This window comes from Chionomys nivalis, chromosome 10 (genome assembly GCF_950005125.1).
Source record: "Chionomys nivalis chromosome 10, mChiNiv1.1, whole genome shotgun sequence".
Classification (NCBI taxonomy): domain Eukaryota; kingdom Metazoa; phylum Chordata; class Mammalia; order Rodentia; family Cricetidae; genus Chionomys; species Chionomys nivalis.
This window is the reverse complement of record NC_080095.1, coordinates 41,497,455-41,511,380: the sequence shown is the minus strand read 5'-3', so window position 1 is coordinate 41,511,380 and position 13,926 is coordinate 41,497,455. Positions and strand designations below refer to the sequence as shown.

Genomic DNA, 13,926 nt, shown 5'->3' with positions numbered 1-13,926 from the left:
TTTATTCTGTTTTTTATTAGTAAGGAGATGGAACCCAGAACAAGCGCTCCACCCTTGAGATACACAGTCAATAAGCACATGACCATATTTAGCATCATTAGGAGGTACAAGTTAAAACTGAAATAAGATGCCATTTGCCCCGACTAGAATTGGAGAGACTGATAGTGTCAGCATCTAGTAAGTATGTGTACCAACCACAATGTACAGTACTCGTGGCACTGTAAAATGGCGCAACCACTTCCGGAAAAGCTATAGTAGTTGGAGAAAAACTAGCAGTTGCAGGGATTGCTCAGCGGTCAAAAGTGCTGCTGCCCTTCTCCAGGACAAGAGGTAGGTGCCCAGCAGCCACTCTGGATGGCTCACAGCTGCTTGTCACTCCAGCTCTAGTGGCTCTGAACCCCCGAATTGTAAGTGAGCCACCCCAATTAAATGTTTTCTCTTTAAGAGATGCCATGGTCATGGTGTCTCTTCACAGCAGCAGAAACCCTAACTAAGATAATATATTGGTCATATGCCTGGCAGTTTCACTCCAAGTATTCATCCCCATAGTGAGAGGGAAAGAACTCTACTGGAAGAAACTCACATAGATGCTGTCCCAAGTTAAATTATACTATTCCAAAACTGGGAAAACTCAGCTACCTGTTAACTGAAGAATTTATAAAAATTGCGGTGAGTGGATTAAAAACGGTCAGTGTGTTACACTAACTAATGGAATGCTCCCAGCCATAAAAACGAGGTGCTAATAAACAACAAGAAATGTGAGTCTTAGAGAAAGAGAGGCCGGGTGAAATGAGCTGGAGTTGAAAGGATACATGGTATATGATTTTGTTTATTCCACTTTTAGACTCAGAAAAACTCATCTAGGGTGGTGACAAAGAAATCAGTGGTTGCCTGAGGATGGAGGTGGGGCTGCCTGCGAAGAGGGGCCAGAAAGGTTTTAGGATTCTGGAGTCTTCTGTCGTGGCCACACAGAAAACACAGCTTAGGATTCTAGAGTCTCCTGTCGTGGCCACACAGGAAACACAGCTTAGGATTCTACAGTCTCCTGTCGTGGCCACACAGGAAACACAGCTTGGGATTCTAGAGTCTCCTGTCGTGGCCACACAGGAAACACAGCTTAGGATTCTAGAGTCTCCTGTCGTGGCCACACAGGAAACACAGCTTAGGATTCTAGAGTCTCCTGTCGTGGCTACACAGAAAATACAGTTTAGGATTCTAGAGTCTCCTGTTGTGGCCACACAGGAAACACAGGTATACACATATTTCAAACTCCTAGGATACATAGGCTAACTCTGTTGCTGTGAACTGTAATAGTGTGATATTGACTTAAAACCTTTCGTGAGGCCAGGCACAGTAGTGCACATCTGGAATCCCAGAACTCGGAAGGTAGAGATGGGAGGATCAGAAGCTCAAGGCTGTCATTGGCTACATCCACTATGGCAAAGCTAGCCCTTTGACACGAGACCTTTTCTAGAATAAAAGAGGAAAAAAGGTGCTCACTTTGTCAACACATAAACTAAAACTGGAACAACGCATGATTCGCATGGCCCTTGTACAGGTATGACAGATGTCTATATCTTTAATATAGAAAGGTCTTTGGAAGCTGGCAGGAAGAGCTTTGAAACCTTAGTGAATAAATAACCAAACAATGCAGAAAAGCCACAAGAACTAGATAAGGACAAGCAAGTAAAATAGGACCAGTGAGATGGTTCAGCAATAAAGGCATTTGCCGCCAAGCCTGACCACCTGAGTTTAATTAGACTCCTGCAAGCTGTTCTTTGACTTTAACATGTACATGCGTGCACGCGCGCACATACACACACACAGAGAGAGAGAGAGACAGAGACAGAGAGAGACGAGAGGCGGGGGAGTGGAGATGAATAAATATAAGAATTTAAAAAAATGTAGAAACAACCATAATAGCTAACTTAAAAACTAAGGCAATAAACCACCATATTTCACATACATTAGCACACCTTTGCTTCTGTTTTAGTGATAATGCTAGTGTCAGAGGGAGAGGTGGAGACTCAGTCAGGGTGTAAGAATAAAAGGGTTCATTTCTAGACAGACTACAATTCAGCAATGAGGTTCAGAGTCTTAACAACTGTGGAGATTTCAATGAGAAATGTCCCTCAGAGGCACAGATATTTGAACGCATGGTGTCCAGTTGGTGGCACTGTTTGGGAAGGTTTGGAAGGTGTGACCTTGCTGGAGGAAGTATGTCACTGGAGGTGGCCTTAAAGTTTTTGCTTCACCTTATTTCCAGTTTGCCTTCTCTGCTTTGTGCTGCAGCTGAGCTGTGGCCTCTCAGCTTCCTGCTGTCACCGTGTGAACAGCCTGCTGCCATGCCTCCCTGCCACGAGGGACTCACCACTCTGCAAGCCCAGATAGACAGTCTCACTTCTGTAAGTTGCATTGGTCATTGTGCTGATCACAGCAACAGAAAATTAATAATATAAAGTTTGCAGAGTCGTTAACCCATTTCTAGGAAACTAGGCTAAGAATGATCACAATCAAAAGCAGATATACAGGGCCCAGCAGAATGGCTCAGTGAGTGTTTGCTGTCCGAGCATGGAGACCCACGTTCCTTTCTCCAGCACCTATGAAGAAGCCATGTACGCTCAGGAGCACTTGTAATCCCTGAGCTAGAGACGGGAAGATCCCTGGGGGTCACTGGCCAGCCACTCGAGCTAACTCAGCCAGCTCCAGGATCCGTGAGAGACTGTCTCAAGGTAGAGAGGAGTTGAAAAAGACACCTAGTGTTGAGAGGAGACATGCAGCAGAAACAAAGAGCTTTTGTTACTGACTCAGTGATACCAATGAGAAATTATTTAGAGGGTTGGAGAGATGGCTCAGCAGTTAAGGGCACTGGCTGCTCTTTGAGAGGACCCTGGTTCAATTCCTGACACCTATATAGGGGTCAAAACCTCCAGTCCCAGGGGACCAGATGTCCTCTTCTGGCCTCCATGGGCACCAGGCACTCATGTAGTATGTAGACAAAACACCCATACACTTAAATTTTATTTTTTTCAGTCAAAAAAAAAGTGTATGATCTAAAAGAAGCCATCAGGAAAATACTAAGAGATCAATATTTGTCCAAGATAAGAACATAACATATTTTTAATTCACTCAGCTCATATATTACAAACAAACTTCAGAAATAAATGAGAAATCCAGATGACTTCACATGAATGGATAAAACATATACATACACGAAACATGTATGGGTAAAGCATATTCAATTTTTATTCATTGAAGCAACAATCTAAATATCTATCAAGAGAGGCAAGATTGAATATATTACATATCTACACTTGAAATACCATGTTTCAAGTAGAATATGCAGGTTGGGAATATAGCTCACAGAGTCCTTATCTACACAGGGTATCCAAATTCCTGGATTGCAAACCTCAATACTATAAATAAGGAGGGTTACATACCTGTTGCTGTAGAATAATCTGAAACATACTATTGAATAAAGAGAAAAGAAGGTACATAATGGGGAGGGGGAGATGAGGGAGGGGGTAGTATGGGGGTGATAGCCTCACAGTACACTCTGTACTTGAGTGAAAATGGCCTTGTCCTATCTGGTAGCATAAACCCAGTCAAAAGCCTGTGGCCGGGGAGATGATAGGCTGTAGAGGGGCAGCTACTGCTCTTGTTTTGCTATATAAACACGACGTGCCCATCACAGAGTGCCACTGTCCATCTGGGTCAGAGAAGACTGTGCAATGGTCAGTGATGGCTATAGAGATGCATAACTGGTCAAAGTCCTGAGAATAAACAGCTGTTGAGTAACCAGTCACAAACGGGACATCTATATCACTCCCTCCAGGACCAGGGAACACTGCAGAAGAAGGGGCAGGAAGAAGGTAAGCGCCAGAGGAACGGGGGTTAAATGGTAGTGGGTAGCTCAGCTTCTGTCTACAGAATGGAAACTCCTCTATCTTCACCACGTATGTCTGCAAAAGCAAGCTGTGACCTTTATAACTGTCCTGAAGTTCTATGGAGGAAAAACAAAGGGGAGGGGGGAGGCAGGAACCGCAGCTGTAAGCTCAACACAGAGAAAGATGGAGGTGCCGCCTGCCTGTCGGAGCATAAGCGCCGGATCCCCACTCTGGCCTCATTCAACTTCCCAGAATCCTTTGCTCTCATCAGGCTAAATGCTTCTCTCCAGAGGCCTCACCGTTCTCCATCCTTGTTATTAGTGAGACAAACACATGAAGACTAGTACATAAAGTCCGAGTTAGTTAGCTAGGAGGGAAAGAGAGGTCAGGGGAGGTTTGAAACCCACAAGCCTCTGCAACCAGGGGTCCAAAGTGACAACAAAGTCAGACTTGTTGGCATTGGCCTAAAATCTCAGGATTTGGAACTGAGTCCCTAAAATGGCAGCAGGATCGCCATGTTCAAATCTACCCCAAACTACATAAAGAGTTCAAGGCTAGACTGGGTTAGGTATTGTGAAACCAGTCTCCAAACAAAAACCAGAAGAGAAAGTACAACTGTCTACTGTCATTCTGTCTGTCTGCTCACCTTGTGCCCGCCGGTGTCACAACCATGGCCTCCTGCAAATCTGGACTCAGGGCCTCCCTCCTTAAAAGATTAGAAAAGTGAGCCCCCCAAGGCTACTTCCCAGTGCCAGAGGGGAAAGAAAGATGGCTGGAGAGTGGGAGAAAAAGGAAACCTTCGCTCCAGCGTGCAAGGACATGAGTCTCGGCCCCTATCACAGCTATTATGCATTCCCAACTGGCCTGGCCAACATCCAGAGAGACTCCAGGCCGGTGAGCCCGCGAATGTGAGGCTGAGATAAGGCGGGCGGCAACAGGGAAACTTGCCCAGGGTTATATACAGGCTGCTGTGCACTGACATGAGGAGCTACGGGAATCTTCAGTTCCCGGGGCATTTTCTGCATTCGCTCCCCGCTCCTCAGGATTAAGGATCCTCTCTTGCTTCCCTCCTCCCCCTGGACTGCCAGTAAGCAGTTGCCTTATGAACATGGGGAAAGTAAAGAGAGAGGGAGAGACAGAGGATGTGTGCATGTTAATGAACACGTTAAAATCCCATAGACCTTGGGTACTTGTTTATAGTAAAACTGAGTGAGAGGCACTATTTTCCCTTTATCCATGGGACAGCCACCCAGTGACACATATTTCAAAAGCTAGAAAAAGGCTAACCTCCAGGTCAGGCCTCCAGCAGAAAACAGGCTTTGAGAGCCCAGGAAATGCTGCGCTTTCTTCCAGCAAGGGGGAAACTGAGTCCTTCTGGACGATGCACTGTGATGTGTTTGGACAGAAAGAAATGCGAGGGGAACCTTCTAGAAAGGGACACAGTGGAAGAAAAGCCTGGAGAGAGGTCATTCTTGTGCAGGCAACAAAGAAGGCTAGAGAGGAGACATCAAAATGCCTTATGGGGCCGGGCGGTGGTGGCGCACGCCTTTAATCCCAGCACTCGGGAGGCAGAGGCAGGCGGATCTCTGGGAGTTCGAGGCCAGCCTGGTCTACAAGAGCTAGTTCCAGAACAGGCACCAAAGCTACAGAGAAACCCTGTCTCGAAAAACCAAAAAAAAAAAAAAAAGCCTTATGGGAGCTGAGGTGTCTAGCAGCGGGGGCTTATCTCCTTTCACCCAGTCCAGGCATCCCTGAGTTTGTCCTGTGAACCCTTCAAAGAGAGTAAACTCCAGCCCAGTCGTACTAACAAGCTCTGGATGAAAGGAATGTCTTCCCCTCAGCCTTGCCTGAGGGTCAGACGCCTGGAAAAATTCCTAGGATGATTTGGTGGTGCCTGCGACGACTTTGGAGCCACCCTGACTGGAAGAGAAAACGTGGTTTTGAATAAAGGCCACCAGGACTGGTCTTGGGGAGTGAGGAACACTTTCAGGTCTCAGTATGTGCAGCACGATTTATAAAGATAGATATTGGGGTTCAACCTGAAGGTCAGAAAAGCCAAACAGCCAGCCACTAACTCTTACCTCTACCTCAGTCTGAAATGGTGATTCTGCCCCCCAGGAATCTCAGAATGAGACTGTGTGTGAGAGAGCTGTTTCCTCCCATTTTATATTCCTCTCTAGGGCTGGGATTAAAGGCGTGCACCACTACCGCAAATTTCTATGGCAAACTAGAGTGGCTACTGGGATTAAAGGTGTGTGTCACCACTGCCTGGTCTGTAAGGGTGATCAGTGCAGTTGTTTTACTCTCTGAACTTCAGGCAAGCTTTATTTATTAAAATACAAATGAATTATCACTACAAGTATGTCTGCCCTTGCCCCATGTCAGCCTGGATCTCCTTCAACACCTCTCTTCCTTGTTCAGGGGAAACCCTTGAGAATCTCCTTCATGAAGTATTTTACATAGGTTCTGGGGATCCAAATACTGGCTCTCATGCTTATTCAGAAAGCATTTTAATCACTGAGCCACCTCACTCCCACCTCCGGGGCCCATATATAAATTTTGACCAACCCCCTTCCAACATCAACCCTTCCTCAGCAAACAAAAAAACCCTACTGAACGGAATGCTCAGACCCAGGACAAGCAGCGGTTGGCGAGCTCTCCCGATTCCTATTTCCACTCAGTCGTTTGCTCCTCAAGCGTGTGCGTAGGTGCTATCTGCCAAGCCCGGGCATCCTCTCCCACAACACTTTAATCGATCAGCTAAGAGTAAGCTCAGGATTCATTCAGCACTTCTCTTCCCATCTAAGAAAGAGAAAAACCCAACAGGCTCTCTGGGTGAGCGTCAGACCCCTACAGAGCAGCACAGCCTCTAGGTCCCTGGAAAGTCAGGCCCTCGAGAAGGCATGTGGGGGCAGGGGACTGAAGAAACAATACCTTAATGCTCTTCCAGGGGACATGAGTTCAGTTCCCAGCACCCACATGGGGCAGCTCACAACTGCCTCCAACTTCCAGCTCCTCGGAATCCAGTGCCCGCTTCTGGCCTCCTCAGACAAGCACACATGGCACACCACAGAGAGAGAGAGAGAGAGAGAGAGAGAGAGAGAGAGAGAGAGAGAGAGAGAGAGAGAGAGAGAGAGAGAGAGAGATTGGCTGGAATGTGTAAAGGTTTCCAGGCCCAGCCCACCCAGGGAAACCCTGAATATCCTGACTGAAGGTGGCAGAGTTAAGATAGTCCATTCACCGATGCATACAGTACTCAAGGAACACTAGGGAGCTGGGGTGTGTGTGTGAGTATGTGTGCGTGCGTGCGTGTGTGTGTGTGTGTGTGTGTGTTCCAAGTCATCTTTGCTAAGGCAGATGTGGTCATAGAGGTGGGAGGATTAGCGGGGGATCGTGAGAAACATCTGCCCTGCCTGGAGATCAATAAGCACAAATTACATGAGAATCTGGGGTGTCCAGGAACGGCTCCGCGTTGGGAGACAAATACAGATGGAGGTGGGAGGGGGAGGGAGGGGGCAGGCTAGGAATGGTCATTTATCTCAGAGGTCTCTTCCCACACCAAAATTGTAGGTTTCTAATCTGAAGCTCCCCTGCCAACAACTTGAAAAAGTTGCCTGAGCTCAGGGACATTTGGAGAGAAAGTTGAATCGCATTGTCAGATAATAAACCAAGAAGAAATTCTGAAGTCAAAACAAGGGATAAATTTTCCTTATCTCTCTAAGACATGCATCAAAGCGGCTCAGTGCTGTCTGCCCAGCCTGGGAAGATGATAATGGTTTTTAATGGCCTGTAAACAGCAGCACCGGCCTATGTAATAAAATTTAACCAATTAATCCTTTCGGCTTCCTCTCTGCATTCTGCTTGCCCCCACACTTTCTTTCGAAAGGCACTGGGGCAACCTGGGGAGTCTAAAACAACAAGGGATTTCGGTCCAAAGACTCGATGTCTCTGAGTCAGTATCCAGAAAATGTGGGGTAACTGCGAAGCTGTCCAGAGAAAATGTCAAGGAAAAGAAGAAATACGGGGCCCCAAGGAACCAGAGCGAGAGGCAAATGTCATCCTAACTCAATGAGGGCATTCATTCGGTTAGCACGTGCACAAGACACCTGAAGAGGGCAAGAGTTAACCAGGAAAACACCTGTCCTTGGTGGCCTGGGGGTGCCGCTGGGAGTAAGATACCATTCCTGGGAGCTGGACCATGTAGCCCAGTGGTGGAGCACGTGCTTAGCATATGTGAGGCCACACTTCCCACACCCAGCTCCCCCAAAAAGAGGAGGAGGAAGAGGAGGAGGAGAAAGAGGAGGAGGAGGGAGAAGGAGGAGGCGGCGGCCTGGGGAAAAAGTTTAGACTGTAAAGTGTTTGCCTCGCTTAATACCCAGAACCTGAGGGAAAGGCCAGGCATGGTAGCTTACTTGTAACTTCAGAGAGGGACAGGCTGGAACAGGCAGGTGTCTGAGGATTGTTGGCCATCCTTCCTAGCATTATCTGGGAGCCCCAAACCAAATGAGACCCCACCTAACAAAACAAAACAAGGTAGCTGGTTCTGAGGTCGAACAACACCTAAAGGTGTCCTCTGACATCCACACACACACATGCTCATAAAAGAATGCACACACGTACATGTGCATACACACACGTACACACGCGCGCACACACACACATACACACACACACAAATAACAAGGTGTGATAGTGCATGCCTATAATCCCAGCACTTGGGAGGTAGAGGCCGAGACTTGGGTATTCAAGGCCAGCCTGGACTACATGAAACCCTCTCTCAAAATACTAAAAAGAAAAGGGGGTGGGGGGAGAGAGATACAGTCATACTACTGAAGGTGGGTATAGACAGCATTTGCAAAGGGCCACAGAGTCCTATTAGCTCTTTCTACCTCTTTGCTTTCTCTTTCTCAAGTGTAACACTTGGGAGGGACGATTGGGGCAGGTAGGAATCAGAAAACCAAGCCCCTCCCCTGCTGCCACAGCTCTACCTTCACCCCTAGTTCTGGAAGAAAGAAAGCACCTGTTATCACTAGAGCCTCTGGAGGGTTGACCATTCAAACAATTCAAGTCTTGCTGCTTCCTGTGCCATTGAGGCAAAGTTTTCCTCTCCGGTTTAAGTCTTTTTTGATTGTTCAAAAGAGACAGAACCACCTTACATGGCGGTAATCTTGCATCATATGTTTTATTTTCTATGATTTTAAGAATGTGTACACGTGTGTGTCTGTGCACACGAGCGCAGGTGCCCATGGACTCCAGAAGAATGTGTACATGTGTGTGTGTGTACATGCACATGAGTGCAGGTGCCCATGGACTCCAGAAGAATGTGTACATATGTGTGTGTGTCTGTGCACATGAGCGCAGGTGCCCATGGACTCCAGAAGAATGTGTACACATGTGTGTGTGTCTGTGCACATGAGTGCAGGTGCCCATGGACTCCAGAAGAATGTGTATACATGTGTGTCCTGTGTGTGTGTGTGTGCACATGAGCACAGGTGCCTATGGACTCCAGAAGAATGTGTACACGTGTGTGTGTGTATGTGCACAGGAGTGCAGGTGCCCATGGACTCCAGAAGAGGGCGTTGTACCCTCTGGAGCCGGAGTTAAAGGCGTTTGTAACATTTGTGAGCTTTCTTGATGTGGGAACTGAGCTCAGGTCTTCTGAGCGAGCAGTATACACTGAACCATCTCTCTATTATAACTCATATAATCCAGGCTGGTCCCAAACTCACTCTGTAGTTGAGAATGGCCTTGAATTTCTGATTTCTGTCTCTGTTTCCAGAGTGCTAGGATTATAAGCCTGTGCTACAACTTACAAATTATTTGAAGAAGTTTTGCTGTTGTTGTTGTACTTGGTGGTGATAGTGATGGTAATAGTGGCGGTGATAGTGGTGGTGATAGTGGTGGTAATAGTGGTGGTGGTGGTGTGTGTGTGATGTAAAGGTCAAAAGGCAACTTTTAAGGATCAATTCTCAGCTAGGTGTGGTGGTGCACACTTTTATCCGAGCATTTAGGAGGCCAAACTCTATGAGTTTGAGGCCAGCCTGGTTTACCTAGCAAGTTCCAGGACCACCAGAGCTACAGAAGAGAGACCCTGTCTCCTTAAAATAAAATAAAATAAAATAAAATAAAATAAAATAAAATAAAGGCAATGATCTTCTTCCACCTTGTTGGTCTCAAGGATTAAACTCAAGTCATCGGCCTTGACAGCAGGAATCTTTACCCACTGAGCCACAGTGCCAGCCCCACCCTAAACTTTTACATAGTATTGTAAAGCAGGGTCTCATGAGTGCTAGGCAGACATTCACCTCTGACCTAGTCCAGCTCGGCAAACCACAAGTGGGCACCTGCCACATGCTAAGCACCCAGCTGATCAAGGAGTCTCCAAGACAGAACCAGGTAAATACGGCCCCACCTCCCCACAGCGCTCCCAGACCAGATGGGCAGAGAAGAGAAAAGGGACCGTCTCCAGAGGCCGGGGCGACCCCTGGAGATAATCCACAGAAGTCTTAATAAATTAATTTGATTTTGCCAGGTGGAAAAGACACCAGTTTAGTCAGTTCTCCGCGTATGCTTAGAAAGGAAGGAGCCATCCGTGTGTCCAGACCGTGGGGTGAGTGCCTCTGAAGGGCAAAGGCTGTAGAAAGACCAAAAGGCAGGCAAGCCAGGCAGAGCCAAGAATGCCTTGATACAGAACTTGGACTTCACTCCCCGGCAATGAGGAAACCACCGGAGCCCATAAACAGACGTAGGCTGTGCTCGGATTTACATTTGAGAGAGCATATTCCTGCTGCTGGGTGGAGAAGGCTCTGGAATGAGGAGAAACGAGGCCAATTCCAGAAGCATTTTCAAAACAGAGTCGTCAGGACAAGGTCCACCAGAGGGAAGAGGGAAAGGAGGGAACAGAGATGGTTGCCACACTCCAGCTCAAGGTGCCTCATCCAAGGAAGAAGAAAGAGGAAAGGAATGTGTATGTCATGGTCAGATCACATAAGCTACTAGGGAAATGGAGCATCAGGAGTTCAAGACCAACCTCGACTTCATAACAAACTCAAGTCCAGCCTGGCCTATTTGAAACTTTATCTCAAAAAAAAATTTAAGGTAGGCAAGAGGAAAAAGGGAAGAACGGAGGAAGGGAAGGAAGAAGAAAGAGTGGAGGAAAGGAAGGAAGTGGGAGAGAGAGAAAGAATGAGCTCAGTTGGTAGTGCTTGCTTGCCTATAAATATATGAAGGCCCATTTGACACCCAGTACTACATAAACCAAGTATTGGGGTGCAGACCTGTGAAACCATTCCTGGGAGATAGAGTTGGGAGAATCAGAAATTCAAGGTCATCCTCAACTACAGAGCAAGTTCACACTCACCCTGGACTGCATAAGACTCTCTTTCCAAAGAAAAAAAAAAGAGGAGGAAGGAGAGGAGGAGAGGAGGAAGAGAGGAGGGGAAAGACCCCCTTGGTCTGCCATGCAGTCATCAAGCAGTGGCTAACCCTACCCATCCTTTGCTGAGTTCTTCCTGCTTCCCCTTGACACCGGTTCAATTTCATAACATTGAAGACTGTCAAAATCTCCCTTTGGTCTCTCCTAAGCCTTGGCCAGTGCTAGGCAAGGAGTAGCCAGTAAGTGCTCTCTGGAGAACTTGTCACCTCGGTCTTCGCCTCATTTGCAGTATGAGGTGTTGCCCTTCTTTAACCCTTACTAAGCAGTCTTTGTAGAAATCCTGGAACAAGTAATTCCTAGATGCTTGGATTGCGCAATCCAAGAAAATTGTAACAGAAAAAAAAAAAAAAAAACACCATTGTTCCTTAAACAAGAGACCATCTGCAGCAAGCAGCAGATCTGGAGGATATGTAGCTAAGCGAAATGAGCCCAGCACAGAAAGACAAACGCTACCTGTCCCTGCTCATACGTGGCAGCTAGAAAAGCTGAGTCATCAGCGAGTAGAACAGTGGTCCCTGGATGTCAAGACAGGAAATGAGGGGAAAGGATAAGCAGGCTGAAGGCTAGCACCGAAGGACAGTTAGGTAACAGGAGTCACTAATAAAACACACTACAGCCGGGCAAATAGGACACACGCCTTTAATCCCAGCACTCGGGAGGCAGAGTCAGGTGGATCTCCGAGTTCAATGCCAGCCTGGTCTACACAGAGAAACCCTGTCTTGAGAAACCAAAAACAAAGGGAGAAATGAAGAAACACTTCCATGTATTTGTTAAGATTTCTTGGTTTCTATTTTATAAGTGTTTGATTGTGTGTATGTATGTGCACCATGCTAACGCCTGGTGCCTGCAAAGGCCGGAAGAGAGCATCAGATCCCCTAGAACTGGAGTTAGTGAGGGGTTACTGTGAGCTGTCATGCGGGAGCTGGGAACAGGACCTGGGTCCTCTATACGAGCTGCACGTTCTCTCTCTCTCCAGCCCAAACTTATTACAACTTTCTAAAGAGCTAGAAGAGTTCAAGATTTCTCAATGCAAAGAGATGATAAATGTTCTTTAAGGGGGTAAAAAGGCCAATTACCAACATTTGATCACTACATGCTATCCACATCTATTGAGCTATCACACAGAACTTTGCATATGTATGTATGTATGTATGTATGTGTGTATGTATATAAAATTATGTCAACAAAAATATATGTTGATGAAATAAAGAAAGGAGGGCTGAAGAGAAGGCTCAGTCAATAAAGTTTTGACCACGAAAGTTTGAGGATGTAAAGATGATGCCCTGCATTCATGTAAAAGAATCAGGTGTGTGAGTAAAAGAACGGCCAAGATCAAAAACACTGAGGACAACTTACGCTGGAGAGGGTGTGAGGAAAAGGGAACACTTCTGCATTACTGGTGGGAATGCAAGCTGGTACAGGCCCTTTGGGTATCAGTGCCATGATTTCTCAGAAAATTAGGAAACAGCCTTCCTCAAGACCCAGTAATACCACTTTTGGATATACAGCCAAAGGATGCTCAATCGTGCCACGAGAACATGTGCTCAACTATGTTCATAGCAGCTTATTTGTCATAGCCAGAACCTGGAAACAACTTAAATGCCCCTTGATCGAAGAATGGATAAGAAAAATGTGGTACATTTACACAATTGAGTACTACACATGGGAAAAAAATAACTACATCTTGAATTTTGCAGAAAAATGGATGGAGCTAGAAAACATCATTTTGAGTGAGGTAACCCAGACACAGAAAGACAATTATCACATGTACTCACTCAGAAGTGGTTTTTAAACATAAAGCAAAGAAAACCAGCCCACAAATCACAATCCCAGAGAATCTAGACAACAATGAGGACCCTAAGTGAGACATACGTGGATCTAATCTACATGGGAAGTAGAAAAAGACAAGATATCCTGAGTAAATCGGAAGCATGGGGACCATGGGAGAGGGTTTAAGGGGAGGGGAGAGGCAGGGAGGGGAGCAGAGAAAAATGTAGAGCTCAATAAAGTCAATTAAAAATGAACAAATAAAAATGATAGAAATTTTTAAAAAGAATCAGGTGTGGTGTGTGTCTATAACTTCAGTGTTGGAGAAGCAGATTCTTAGAGCTCCAGATGCACTGATAAGCTCTGGGTTCAGCATGAGATCCTATCTCAGACTGGGGAGGAGGATGAATTGATCAAAACACATTGTATACATATATAAAATGCTCAAAAATAAAGAAATGTCATGAAATAAATATGTGTTACATTCATAATGAGGGAAATTTTTCATTTTTATGTTTCTACTAGTAGCTGTGTTTGAAATTTTATATCTAAAATATATGTATATATCTTTATATATAAGATATATGTGTATATATAGTTTTGTTTTTGCTTTTTCAAGATAGGGTTTCTCTGTGTAGCCCTGGCTGTCCTGGAACTCCCTCTGTAGACCTGACTAGCCTCAAACTCAGAGATACGCTTGCCTCTGCCTCCCACGTGCTGGGGTTAAAAGCATGCACCACCAATTGCTGGGGTTAAAAGCAGGCACCACCAATGCCTGGCAGTCTAATATGTTTTTTTTTTATTTCATATTTTTTTTTATTCTTTTTTACTTAAAAT

At 45.9% G+C, this 13,926-nt stretch overlaps 1 protein-coding gene across 3 annotated transcripts in view; it reads right to left on the bottom strand.

The window, feature by feature from the left end:
• Positions 1–13,926, bottom strand: part of Dpf3 (double PHD fingers 3) — a 268,414-nt gene that overhangs the window by 198,666 nt on the left and 55,822 nt on the right. The window lies entirely within an intron of this gene.